This window comes from Toxotes jaculatrix, chromosome 24 (genome assembly GCF_017976425.1).
Source record: "Toxotes jaculatrix isolate fToxJac2 chromosome 24, fToxJac2.pri, whole genome shotgun sequence".
NCBI classification, from domain to species: Eukaryota; Metazoa; Chordata; class Actinopteri; family Toxotidae; genus Toxotes; species Toxotes jaculatrix.
In genome coordinates, this window is record NC_054417.1 from 6,738,348 (window position 1) to 6,752,327 (window position 13,980).

Sequence of the window (13,980 nt, forward strand, 5' to 3'; positions counted from 1 at the left end):
AAGACACAGTGGTACCTGCCTTTTTGTCTGAAAGACACACCTTTAGGGTGAAAAAAAAATTTAAAAGTCAGTCAGTGAGTTGGAAGCTCCTGGTTCTTGAAATCAGCATGTAAGTGAAAATCTGCAGTTTTCTTGCAGAAGACCAAAAGTTAAGGTTGAAAGTTATTTTGCAATCAGCACTGGTGAAGTTGAACAAGAAAAGAACAAAGTTTCCAACATAAGAAACCTGAAAGTGTTCAACCTTAGATATATATTTAAAAACAGACACCAGGAACTAGTCATATGAGTAGATTTTGTAAAATCTATAACTTAATTAGCAATTTGTGAAATTATTAGGAAATTACTCCTCATTATTTATCCTCATTAACTTGTGAGCTAGCCAACTAGCCAGCTGTTATTTAATACTGAACACTCTGGGCCTCCATACAAACACTTTTATGAACAGATATATGCATTTCTCACCAACCTCTTCAGTCCACTTTTATCTGCGTTTGCCTAATTTTCTCATTTGGAGTTTTGCCCAAACGTACCAAATGTTATTTGTCTTCTAAAGAAATGCAATGCAATCATTAACACAAGCGCTTTTTTTTTTTTTTAATGTACCTAATTGCATTGCTCTTCACAGATGAATACACAATGAGAGCGGTTTTGTCATGATAACTGCCAAACGTACAATTACAAGTCCCATTAACGTCCTTTTGTAAGGAATGTAATTACACAAAAGAGATGGACTGGATACATGAGACAAAATTACAGACAGTCGATACCCCTATTCATTGATTGTCATGGAAACACAATGAAGTCTTTAGTAGTTTTACAGAAGAGATGGAGGTATGGTGTTTCTGTCTCAGGGGTGAGCGGGCAGGAAAGGGTCGGGGTCATTTTAAATCACACTTTAATTCAACAGAAGATGACAGTCATTGTCAGCGTGCTTCGTATCGAGTTTAATCCCTGATTGAGAAAGTAATTCAAAGTGGACGATTTTTTTTTTTCATTCAGTGTGTGTGTGGTGGGTGGGTGGTGGTGGGCGATGCTGTCATTGTGTGGGTCTCTTATTTGTGTTTGCAACCGTAGTTGTGTATTTGTGCCTGCATGGATACTTTACATCCTGTTTCTGTTGTCTATGCAGGTGTATCCTCACAAAACGAGTTAAGGTAGTAAGTGGAAAACGCTTAGGGGTGAACACAATAGGAAAAACAGCTTATAGTGTAATTCTATAATGTGTAATATAATCTATTGTGACAGTACTGCCTTTGCCTATGTGTTGAATTGAGGCCACTGCTTTAAGGCCAGGGAGGGGCAATAATGCACTACTTAGACATGCAGTACTTTGAATTGCTGATTCAAATCATTCATTTAAGTTCAGTTCAAAGATTCATGGTCATTGATTATTTAGTTTGTTTATTTGCAGTAAATATTATGCTTTCGAGGACTATAATGAGGAAGTGTTGTTAATTAACGTATCTGGCACGTTGCAAAATGTTGATATTGAACATAATATTTACTGACAACTTATTTTGTTGCTGCCGAAACAACCCGCCTCGTAATACAATAGTTGCTTGTAGCAACTAAAGCATTATTAAACTTTTTAATGTTTAGGCACTCGGAGTGTAAAACATTTCACATTTCAGTGTGAATGCAGCATTTGTAGCTTAAAATGTAACTTAAAACTGCTGTTTTAAGTTTAGTTTCTGCACTGATGAGCCGTTTGCAACTGAACTGTGGCTGCAACAGTTTCTGAATAACTTTCAAAACACCTGTAGGATTCATGGTGTTGACTTTTGGAAACTCTGCAGCGTTGTGAGCTGAAATCTGATGGAGTATCGGGTCTGAGAGCAGGTATAGAGGAGGGTGGTTCTGTTGTGCTGGACTTTATTGTTGAGCTCTAAAGCGTTGTGGGTTTAGTCGGTGAAGCGTCCAAGAGCCTCACATGAAAGAAATTTTTGAAAGAAGAAATACAGTCTTTGAAAGTAGGAGAAGTGTCCTAAAATGTCCTCAGTTAAATAAGCAGGGGCAATGATAGCAATAAGGTCAAAGCAGCCCGGGTCACCGATCTCCAAAAGCAGATTAGTCCTTGAAAAAGATGGCCTGTATGTTTGTGTCTGTCAGTCTAAAGGTATTTATTTTGAGCTCTTTGTGTGCGTGTGTGTGTGTGTGTGTCTGTATGTGTGTGTACCGGCAGCAGTTTGTTCCAGACTCCACATCCGCCAAAGACATCTTAAAAAATTCATGTTTCCTCTTCGGCAACAACCTGAGGTTTTGTTTTGTCCTTCCTGACAAATACGTAGGTTTTAACTTAACACAGAAATGGATTATTATCCTGTCTGGCAGCATCAATGTGTCTGAGTGAAAAAAACAAATAATCAGAATTCAGTCGGAGCGTGTTCTACAGAGACATTTCTTTTCCTGCCTAACATCACTTTATGGTTGCTCAAGATTGAAACACTACATAGCTCTACCCTTTGGTGTGGACGTATTTTAGCAACATCCAGGGTTTTGCTGTAGTGCCAAGCAGAAATTGAAGGACTGATTTGATTCCTGAGAAATGATTTCCTCAAATTTGGGAAGGAAAATGAAAATGATTAGAAAGCAGAGAGAAGAGAGCTAACTTCTGACAGCGAGTCCTTGCATGTGATCTATGAATTATGACAGGTCGGTCCTGCTCTGGATATGTGCAATTTGGTGAAAAAAAAACAAGTGCAATCTGAATTTCTATCAGTCAGACTAAGTGATAAATTTCATGACTGCAGCTCACTTCATCGGGTGTGATCTCATTTCAAAAACCTCTTAGAAACTCTTAAATTAACTAAAACTGTCAGTAGTATCCCATGATAAATTTTCCTTTTCTGCTTTTTTTGGCATATTTTTTTGTAATACATACAGTATGTCACCCATGCTGCCTCTCTGTGAGGCACATCCTTGGACAATGGCTCCGTCTGACAGCAGAGATAAGACTCCTCGAGGTCAAGTTGCTTTTATATCAGTATGCATCACTTTCAGCAGTACTTCACTGGCTCACAAGCAAAAAGGGATATCCAACTGCTCCATCTGGACAAAAGAAAGGAGGAGAGCCTTGGCTGAGTTTGGATGATTACATTCTGCAAACCAAAATATTCTTTTCTTGTATGTATTTAGCCACATTATCCCAGTTAAATCTGATGTTGCAAATTCTGATTTAACTTTTCATTGTCTTTTCAAGTCTTAGCAGTCTTGAATGAATTGGCAGCAGCAGCAGCTTAAATTCACTTGTGTTGCATTTTGAATCTGTAGTTTGGCATTTTGGGAAATGAACATATTTGAGTTAGATGAGAAGATTGATACCATTGTCACATCTCTACAGTAAATACGAAGCAAGCGCCAGAAGGCAATTAGCTCGACATTTGCTTTGCATAAAGGCTGAGGGGACAGAGATAATAACATGTGAGGCTTATCCTGCTCCCTCACAACATTTTTTTTTCTCCTTTGCTAATCCTTTTACATGCTCTTCTAATGATGCTGGACCTCCACGTTGTCTACTTTCTGAGTCATCGGACATCCTCCGGGCCTATTTCTGCACTTCAAGAAACAAGTTAGCAACACACACACAGAGCAGCGAGAGAAAGACAAGACCACACCTCGTCCTCGCTCATTATTAATGAAGGGGTCAGGTTTGACACAAGCGCACAAGAAACATGAATTTAAAAAAAAAGAAAGAAAAGAAAACAGGGTAAAGCAGGCCGTGGTGAGAAGCTCTGACTAATGAGTAGTTCTGTGTTGCTGTAACATCACTGTTTCCCATGCTGTGATGTGTGTTTGGTCAACCTGCTTGAAAAATGCATAATTGGGTGAGTTGGTGCTTGTGAAGAAAGAAAAGCTCCCACAGAGCCGGGCTCTTGCAGCGCTGCTACTCCTCAGCACCTAATGATATGATTTCATAGGTGCAAACGAGTTATTAGCTAATGTAATGCCTACTGTTTAATAATGTTTTAGGGTTTTACTGCTGAATAGTAATAGATTTTACTGTTCTTACAAAGGGCACTGTGTAATTCCCACATCAGTTCCTAATAAATTCCATTAACTGTTTGCACTATAGGAAAATGGGGAATTTTCTTGAAAACAACAAAGCAACATTTAACCACAGGTAAATATTAATGTCTTTGTTTATTTTATTTATTTATCTTGCTTTGTGATTCTGATATGCAGCGGTTAAAGCAGCACAGTGTCTAATTTTACTACAAAGAAAAATGTGTGCATTCGGAATAGTTTGAAAGACGCTATGATCACACTAAGAAAATGACTCATAGTGGCTTTGATATGCAATAACTGTTGTGTAAGGGTATTAATTATGCATACTTCAGTCATACTTTGGGATGCTTCATTTATAGAAATATGTACTGTATCCATCTACATATAGAGAAGTGTTCTAAATTTACTGGTTTGCACACTGGGTGTAACTTTGTCCTGTGGCCAATTACAGCTTTCTAAACTTTCAACCAATCATCAGATGCTGTGAAACACAAGGGCAAACAGTTTTTGACTGTTGAGTCTTTTTGGGAAAATGCCTGTGTGATGTTTTTGTGAAAATGTTGGCACATCCACAGAATTTGTGGACTCCATCAATAATCTAAGATCTTTATTTCACTGGACACACTGTACTCTGTGTTCACTGGACCTGCCACGTAAAGTCTCTCCTGTGCAGCTCTTTAGTGGCTGGAAATATTGAGTATGCTGCAATTTATACAGAGTAACATTCTCAAAATCAACTTTAATAAAAAAAAAAACTTAATAACATGATTAAGAATTTTCCAAACAACTGCTCTAATTAACACAATAAGCCCCTTCGTATGCTGTGGCCACCCATATAATCTGGTTAAAAAAACGACCCTGGCAGTACATTACAATAAGAGGGTGCTTGGTTTCCAGGTTCCTCTGGCTAGAGCCCGGACTGCTAGCAGGGGTCCTCTCTCTGTGGGGGGATTTGAGGGGAGCTAAGGCAGAGAGTGAAGTGCTAGCTTTATGATTCCCTCCACGTTCGTCTGATTCCCAGCCACTCACAGATCAATAGCGGTCTTTGAGCAAAGCAGAGGCCCTATGGTGGCTGCATTTGCCGGGGCCAAGCTACGGGCCGCCATTGGTGCAGCTAAACCATGACGGATTCATCCCGGCCTGGTTCTCCCATTAGTCAGCCACCACGGGTGAAAACACAGACCTAAGGTCCCCTAATGGGAATTTAATGCACTTCAGTGTACCTGCAGCCAAATAGAAAGAAAATGGCTGCTGTTTTTCCCTCCACAGATGATGACTCACAGTGGATATTGGATCTCCACAGTGAGCGAGGCCGACACGTATCATAAGCAGAGTCTCTTTGTGTACAGAAGCGGCTCCAAATTGGAATCGGGGCATTGAGTGCACTTGTGTGCTGCCGTTGGGTATACAGCTTGGTGAATAGATCGTTTCTTTTACTGTGAAGGAAGTGTGTGCTCAGTGCGGATCGGTATGCGTGTCTGTGTATGTGTGTGTGTTTGTTTGTTTGTGTGTACACGCTTACCTTAACTTCATGTGTGCATGGATATTAGCCTGTCTGCACGTGTGTTCACCTCTCAGCTGTGCATCATGTCCTCTGTTGCTCCCTGTCAGACAAGAAAAAACAATTGTCTGTGGTGAAAATCAATCTTTGTTGATACAGTTAATTTTTGTGTGTTCCTGAAATGTGTTACTGATGTTTTTCATACACTGAAAGTTTAGTTTTTGTGCCTTTTGAGCAATTTAGGCATAAAACTAATTTCCCATGGAAATACCTTACATTCTTTCTATTTAGCATTCAGCATATGAATTATGTATGTAGATAAATACATCATCCCATACAACCCATACTGTATCTACTGTGTAGCCCTTGAAAGACATTCTGCCTGACTGAGGCCTTAATTGATCTAATTACTTGCTCAATTTGACTTTCCAATCTGAACTTGCCTTGAAGAGTCTTCCTTCTTCGTTCTAACTGTGCATGAAGGAGTAAATATTTTAACGGTGTCCGCTGGTTTAAGCACAGAGGAGAAAGTAAACACTGTTTGTAATGCTAAATACTTTGCTCAGCAGATCAGCTTCATACACACATCTGCGAGACACTGAATGCTTATTTGCGAGGTGCAGCCTGTTGTGGTTGCTTGGGAATTTCAGAGTCTCGGCAGGCTGGCAAAATTAGCATCATATACTTGCAATCCTTTTAATTTTGCCCGGTGTTTTTAGAGTTGCATTCACCCGTTTAGTTGCACATTGCTGATAAGTTTCTTCCCCTGCTCTATCAGCACTTCCAGTAACTGTTTGTTATTAGGATTCTCTATCTGTGATTTTTGCTGTGCAGTCAGCTGCGACATCACTGGGAAGCATGCAGGCTGTGCTCCCACTGCACTGTGCTTTGAACCTTTTGTGCTCTTTATACCGAGAACCATGACACTGACCCTCCAGCTGTGCAGAGGGCAAAGTACTGCTGGTGGCCATAACCCAGCGAACCCTCCCTTGGACGCACAATGCACACAAACTCGGCGTGGGAGACGAGTATAAAACATGACAGTATTGGCAGGTCCCGGAATGGCCGGGCCACGTCTGGCCCTCCAAGGTGTTGGGATTCATAATGACCCTATACAGTTCTATCCGATCTGTATTGAGCGCTTGTGACACATAAAACTGTCGTGGCATGATGAGAAATAACCACTGTCAGCCCACATCTGCTCTTCAAAAGATTTAAACATGGATGGAGGAGAAGCGAGAGGGGGAGAAGGGCCCGGGGATGCAGGGAGAGATGGACCAGAGAGGAGAGGAGGCATGGCGAAGATGAGGAGGCATCGGGCAGTCCGCATGGCAGCCCAGCATGATTCATGCGCCGGCAACAGGACACAGGCTTTTTCAAAAAAACACTTCTGTTGCTATGGCTTAGTCACTGGTCTCATACCAAAATGGTGATTTAAGCTTCAGTACTGTATTTCCTGTTCATGAAAATTTGGCCTTTCCTGTTGACATCAGAGACCAGTAGATCCTGGAGAAACGTCTTTTTGTTTTTTGATTTTTTCATTTCAGAAATTCATCTAACTCCCTCCATGTTCATCTTTCATTCCATAGACGGGCTCCATGCGTGCTCGCTGTGACTGCTGAACAGACAAAGAAACAAGTGACATCTCCAGAAAATTACAGACAATTAGCTTTAACAACAAGTGAACACACTGCTGACAAGTGTGTGTTGACAGGTAATCTTTTGGGAGAGGCAGTCCACAACCACCACAACAATGACTCTTCAGCTCCAGAGATGTGAATCATGAGTTGTGTTAAATAATTCAAAGGGAGTAACTTCCTCTTAAAGTGATCAAATCAGAGCCACATTCTTATTTCCAGAGCGGTTGTTAAACATAAAAACACTTTGCCATAGGTTGTGCGTCTAATTTAACACAGAGTAAAACACAAGTAAACAGCCTTTGATGTGTTTTTTTTTCTTCTTCTTCTTTTACTGTGATGTTTTCAGGCGCTGTGGACTAATGTGATTTTGAATGATGAGACGCACTCAGCATGTCTTCTAACTCACAGAGGGGTTCCCGGTAGTTCTACCTGTTAACCGACAGTTAGCCTAAGTGTCTGAGCGGGCTTCCCTGCGGCAGGGCAAGAACTTCAGCTCGGCGGGGGAGAAGAGGGAGGGAGGTGGAGGCGATTAGAATCGTGTGCAGCCTCCCAATCATGTCATCAGTCTTTTGAGATGAGGGAAGTTTGTTAGCGCGTGACTCTGCACAACTCAGAACAACTACAGTAGCAATTTGACTGAAATGTACACAAGTTAATGTCACAACTGTGCATGTGGTCCTAGGCAAAAGTGTTGTTCATGGCTGTTGAAGGCTGATAGATGTTTCCTGACTGTCAGTAGATGATATTGTTGCCAGGATCACACAGAAAAATATCTAACCTATAGTTTAGACCACCGTGGGAAACAAAAGGTAACTAAAACTATTTCCATACCAGGTTTCACACATCTTTTTTACACACTTACCACAACTTAAAGAACCTGAAAATGCATTTTCTCCCTCAGCTTCTTATCATAAGCAACTGGATCCTCTATAATCACCCACTGTTCTGTCAAAGTTAGAGCACTTTTGGTCGTTTCACATAACAAAGTTCTTTATTTCTTTTTTTCTGTGTGCTCTTCTTTGTTGTGGAGGAGTTAGTGGCGATTTAAAGCCAAGTTTGCGGGGTTTTGTTTATGTCTTTCGTAATGCTTTTAACCCACATATACACACATAAGGTCGCCCTCACCTGCACATCAAAAAGACACGATCAGTGCAAATCAGCTGACTAACTGCATCTTTTGTCATTGTCTACAGTTGTTTTCTGCCTCAGTCTGTCACTCTCACTTATGCACTGTCCAACTATCTGATTGTGCACCATCTTTTATCTTTCCATCTCAGAGTTCCAGCTCAGGTGTGGAGCTGCCTCAGTGCCCCTTCTCTACTGCTCTGTTACCTCTTTCCCCTCTGCCTCCCCTCCGTGTTTTTATCTCTCTCTTTTCTCACCTCCAGTAGGTTTATGAACAGGCTTTATGCGTATGTTTGTGTGTTTTCAGTTGTTGTTAGGAGCAGCAGGAGGTCTCTCGACAGAGCAGAATCTTAATTTCAACCCCTCCCTGTGCTTTTTTTGAAAGAGCCTATGCATGCCTCCCTCCACACTGGAGACCTTCCTGGGGTGCTGAGTGAGCGAGGAAAAGGATGGAGGACGGGTGGCATGGTGATGATGGTGGAGGTAGGATGGGTGTTAATGGAGGTGGGTGGGTCGGTGGGGGGGTTTCATGGCTCTGCACAATCAGAGTGGTTCCTGGTTTTTAATGAGGAGCCTGTTTATTAAGTCCACTCAGGGAGGCTGTGAAAGTGCTTAGCATTTGCTCTCTAATTAGGAAAGCTAAACAGTCCCTATTGCCGGGGATCAACCATTAGGGGGGAAAGGAGGCACTCAGCATTGCTGTGCTGGGGCCATGTACTGGAGGAGGGAGGAGGGGCAGTAAACAATAGGGTCAAATTTCTGCAAAAGGAAAATCGATTTTCACAGTCATCGCAAAGATAAAGAAACCAATCACAGTCAGGTACTTATGTATGTGAGGGTAAATTCACCAGGCCCAAGTTATTACAAGGAGTCCACCTTGTGGTCTGTGAGAGAATTGCTGCAATGCGTCACTTTATTTCACTAAATTGTAGTTGAAACTGCAATAACCATTTTATCATCTTCATTATGTGCAATTTTCAACACTGTGTGGTCACAACCATCCACAACTATCAACTGACGGTGGGCCGCCTTTCCTAAGTGTGTGTGTTTGTGTGCTTGTGGGGGGCGAGAACATGTTTCCCAGGCCCGTGTTCAGCACACGGAGAGCCATGATGAGGATGTTGACAGGGAAAACAACACCATTCTGCCACAGCTCCTTTTATCCACACAATAAATGCCTCCCTTATTACCCTGTTCCCCGTCACGCAGATTGCTGTTAAAGTGCAAGATGAGACGAGCGCTTTTTAGATTAAGACCCTGATCAAATTTTCATAACTCAATTTATTTCAGGGAGAGAGGGGTTGCTGCGGGAGGACCGGGGGTAAGAGGGGGGGAGGCAGAATGGAGAGAGACATGTAAAAGTGTGTGCGTCGACTGTAATCTGCTTTCTTTGTCTGCTCCCATTTCACTTTGAGGAAAAGTGTGTCATTGATGATCGTGTTCATACAAGCTCCGGCTTTCAAGTAGTCCTACCAGTTTAATAAAAGCCGAGGCTGATAACGTTGTTTAGTTTGCCAATAAGTGCTGCTTTTGTGATCATTTCTTCTTTAATTTAATAATTTGCACACTTGGCCCGACCTCAATAACTTTCCAAAGATTAATTTTCCTCAAAAGCATAATTAACAGTAAGAGGAAAAGTCCTCTGTGATATTTCATCTGCCCTTTATACAACAAGATGTTTTGCATGTATGTATTTTTTTCAAGATAAAACGCAGTGTACTGAGTAAACCAGTGTTTTGGGGATATTATAAAAACTAATTCAGCATAAAAGTTTGTTACAAAAGTTTGACAAACAGTTTTTAGCACCCTACTTACTGAATTTTTTCTGGAGCTTTCAGTCATATTTCATGGCCTTCATTCATTTCCGTAGTTACTAAAACATCTAAATATCATGGTCACATGAAGCTGTATATGTCACATGATCATGACCATCTCTGTTACGAGGGAGCAAACTCCCTCTGCTGATGAATGCCATGAAATGAGGTTGAGAACACACTGTACCTATGAATACAAGAATAACACAAGTTTGTGCTGGAATACACTGTACGAATGTACACAACCACTCAAATGATAAAACTTTAAATAAATAAAGGCGTAGATCAGTAAATAAATAAACCTATAATTTCCAAATAAAATTCTGTTGTGTTTTGTTGAAATGCTAAAAACCAGAACAACTGACTGTTTGCAGTGGTACAGATTTTCTGACAAGAGTTTGAGGAGCGAGCTGGAGATATTATATATATATTATATATAATAAGCACATGCTACAGGACATGAATGCCATGTGCAATGTTCATTTATTTCAGATTCTTAATGGGCCATACCATAATGATTCACATTAGCAGTTTCAGCCTTACACTGCAGTCTATTCTGACTTTAATTGCCCCAGGTAGAATATCACCATATTGATTGATTCCCTTTACATTACCTCTTAACATGCATTTGTATTTATTTTATGTATGTTCTAATGTGCATTTACAGACAAATCCAAAGAGATTTCTGGCCGTGTTTGTCAGTGCACCGCTCTGTTTGCTTGTCATGTACTGGATGAGCTGAGAAGGTTTAGTACCATCGGTGTAACTCATGTACACTGCTCTTGTCTCTTCCTAGCGACAGCAATATTAGAGTGAGCATGGTATCGCCCCTCCCCTCTCTGTTGTGTGCCTCCCTTATCTGTCTCTTCTCTATTACTTTCACTCATCCTCTCTATCGTTCTCTGCTTGTTTCAGTCTTTTCCCCTCTCTTTCTGCTCCATCTCAGATGTTTCAAGTTGTATCTGTCTATGTGTCTGTCACCTCTCTTTCTCTCTCTTTCTCCCTCCCCCCTCTTTGCATCCCTCCCTCTCCCAGACAGTTGACTGGTATGGCGACACCAGACTGCGTGTATTTTTAGCGCTGCCACAGATGGGGCCATGGCAGCATGTCAGAGACCAGAATGTTCTTTATCTCAGCTGTCAGGCCATTCCCCGGGACCAAAATGGATCCTGTCCACTTGGAGTGGAGGTGGGGAAGGGGTGAAGCTTTTTCTCCCACTCCTCAAATTGAGGTTTTAATTGTGTCTTTTGGCTGTGCTAAATAACTTCTGCTGCTGAAGGTGCAAATGGATGGTGGCAAGAGGAAATACTCCCAGTTGTTGCTGTGTCAGTTCCTCTGTGGGAGCTGCAACCAAACCTATGATCAAGTGGAGGTAAAATTGCAGGCCATACCTCTGCAGCAAAAAAAGATTTACCACAAAAGCAAGCACCCTGAAAGGAAGCACAGCAGATATCAGTATATATTAGCAGCCTAGTCATAAGGAAAGAAGAATTTTCTAACATTCCACATTTTGTCCAGGACACGGGTGAATTTCCAACCCAAGCTTTAGCCAGGGCCAAAGAAGGTGCACCTTTACATTCAAGATGTATCTAGATATCTAGTAAAACACTTGAACGTGCACAGCTGGGAAATAACCATTTCACTGACAACCTCCAAACACAATGTTGGACAGCAGAGACCAGGAAGCAAGCCTTTCTTACTCTCAAGAGTTTTCTTTTTCTTTTTTTTTTTCTTTTGCAGAGGGAGAAGGAGAATGTGCTGTGGGCTACGACTGAGGGTCAAGTGGTCGGCTCTGTGCATCACAGTTTGGAGTCTGCTGAGACTCTCCTCTGGCAGCGTTCACACTCTAGCAGCAGGCTGGCTGTCCATGTGAATGTCAAGGAGGGGTGGGAGACAGAGGCTGACAGAGGAGGGAGAGGGAGTTAGAGAGGGTGGTGATGGGTGCGGGAGGCAGAAAGGGGTGATGGTTTGGTTTGTCAGGCTGTCAACTGTATTCAGGTTATCTGTTTAGCAGGTTTAAATGAAGGTTTCAATTGACTACCTTTGCTGTATCACATTTACCATGACAAACACACATCATTTAGACGTGTTCCAGATCCAGGAGTTAGAGGATAAGGCTGGTGTTATCCCATGTTTTTCTGAGTGTCCACAAATAAACAAAAAGACCAAAACCAACAATGTGTAAGTCTGCCTTCCTGACTTCCCTCCCCTGTCTGTGTAAGCATTTTAATAAAGAGAAAAATAAGGTGAAAATGCATAATTTTACGACAGCAGTCTGCAAAGTGTGGTCTCAGCTCGGTTGTTGGCCTGTGCTAGAAACAAATGATGATCAATATCACCCCTAATTAATATTTTTTCTCCATGAGGCTGGTTTTCCCACAGGCCCAGAGGGAGGGAGACTCAACTCAATGATGTGTCTTTCAACGAGGAGCTCCAATCAAGCCCGAAGGTCTCCCTCTGAATCTTGTCACATTCTGAGCCTCATTTCCATTCCCCGTCCCTCAAGGCAAGGTAAAACAGTCCCGAGGTATATGAGCAAAGTCTCCATACTTTGTGCTGCATGAGTAGCCTTCGCCTGCGGTCCAGTCAATTGAAATGGAAATGACGGGCAGCCAAGTTTGTCCTACTGAGGGGAAATACAAAAAGCAGCGAGGTAAACACAAAAACAAAAGAGTGACATTGATGACTGTGGCAAACCTGGTGCTTTGACCGATCTAATTGTCAGCTTCATTTGCAGTTTGCAAGACAAGGTTACATAAGTCATCAAAATGGGAGCCATAGAGGGACAGAAAACACTACACACAAGCAACTCACAAGTTTGTTCCACAAAATCAAGATGAGTGTTAAAAAAACTCAGCACAGTTCACAGTTGGCAAACTTGGATGTTACCTTGAAAGCATTAACAGTAAGCAAAAGCAGTATTGTCAAAAAATATACTTTGGCTGTAAAATGTGAGGAGACTTACATAATGTTGTCTCTCAGCGCTTTCATCTCATGACTCTGTGTAGAAACATGTCTGTACTCCTGTGGGAACCAGTTGAAGTATAATGTTGAAGAATAATGTATCTGGTCCATAGTGTAGATTAATTAGGACCCGGTTTTGATCATTTTTGAAAGTCTGGAGCAGAAAGTCATCTAGAACCAGGATGAGACATGGGAACAAGGGCAAGGGGAAGCAATTGAGGCGTATTAACAAAGAGAGAACAATCATCAAAGCCCTTTAGATTACGTATCCCAGTGCACTCTTTCTGAATGTGTAATGTCTTCTTACCAAAATAATGTACTCCTTTCTCTCAGCTGTGCCGTGCGCAGGGCACAACATTGAAAGGAGAGATTACAGGCCTGGTGCAGCTTCCATCTCTGCAATAAGTGAGAATGTGGAGCACCAGCAGTGAGACTCAGCAGAGTGCCAATCAATACCAGCCCCGTGTTCTGTGTGACTATAGTAATCATCATTACCATCCACAGGAATGGCATGTTGTTTGGGCTTTGCAGAAGGTCAAGAACAGATTGACGGCACATGACGTTGCCATGGTGGCCATGTGTGTAAACTGTGCTCCACCCTGTGATCATGAATTTAGGCTTGTCTGTTTGTTTTGGAAGTCATTAGCATCATCAGTATGGAGCTGTCATCTGAGATTTTCTAAAAAGGTGAAAGATTAGCTCCGGTGCATTCACTGACACAGGTGATTATGAATGTGCAATTATCTTAAAGCACTGGAAACATTCGTGTTGATGGAGTAATGTCTGAGATTAGACACCTGTGTGACAGAGTCACTGAGGGGCTCCAAAGGGGAACATGATGTACTGAGGTCAGCTATTGCTGCAAATCTGTTTGTATACAAGCAGTCCTTAAATAGGTATACATCAGGAAATAAATCAACACTTGATTTCC

General features: G+C 41.8%; 1 protein-coding gene across 1 annotated transcript in view; it reads left to right on the forward strand.

Moving 5' to 3' along the window:
• LOC121178074 (receptor tyrosine-protein kinase erbB-4-like) overlaps positions 1-13,894 on the forward strand; it is a 242,733-nt gene extending 228,839 nt beyond the window's left edge. The window contains exons 31-32 of the transcript XR_005893457.1: positions 8,657-8,754; positions 11,826-13,894. The gene's annotated coding sequence lies outside the window, so the exon portion shown is untranslated. The remainder of the gene's footprint in view (positions 1-8,656; positions 8,755-11,825) is intronic.
• The last annotated feature ends 86 nt before the right edge of the window (positions 13,895-13,980 follow it).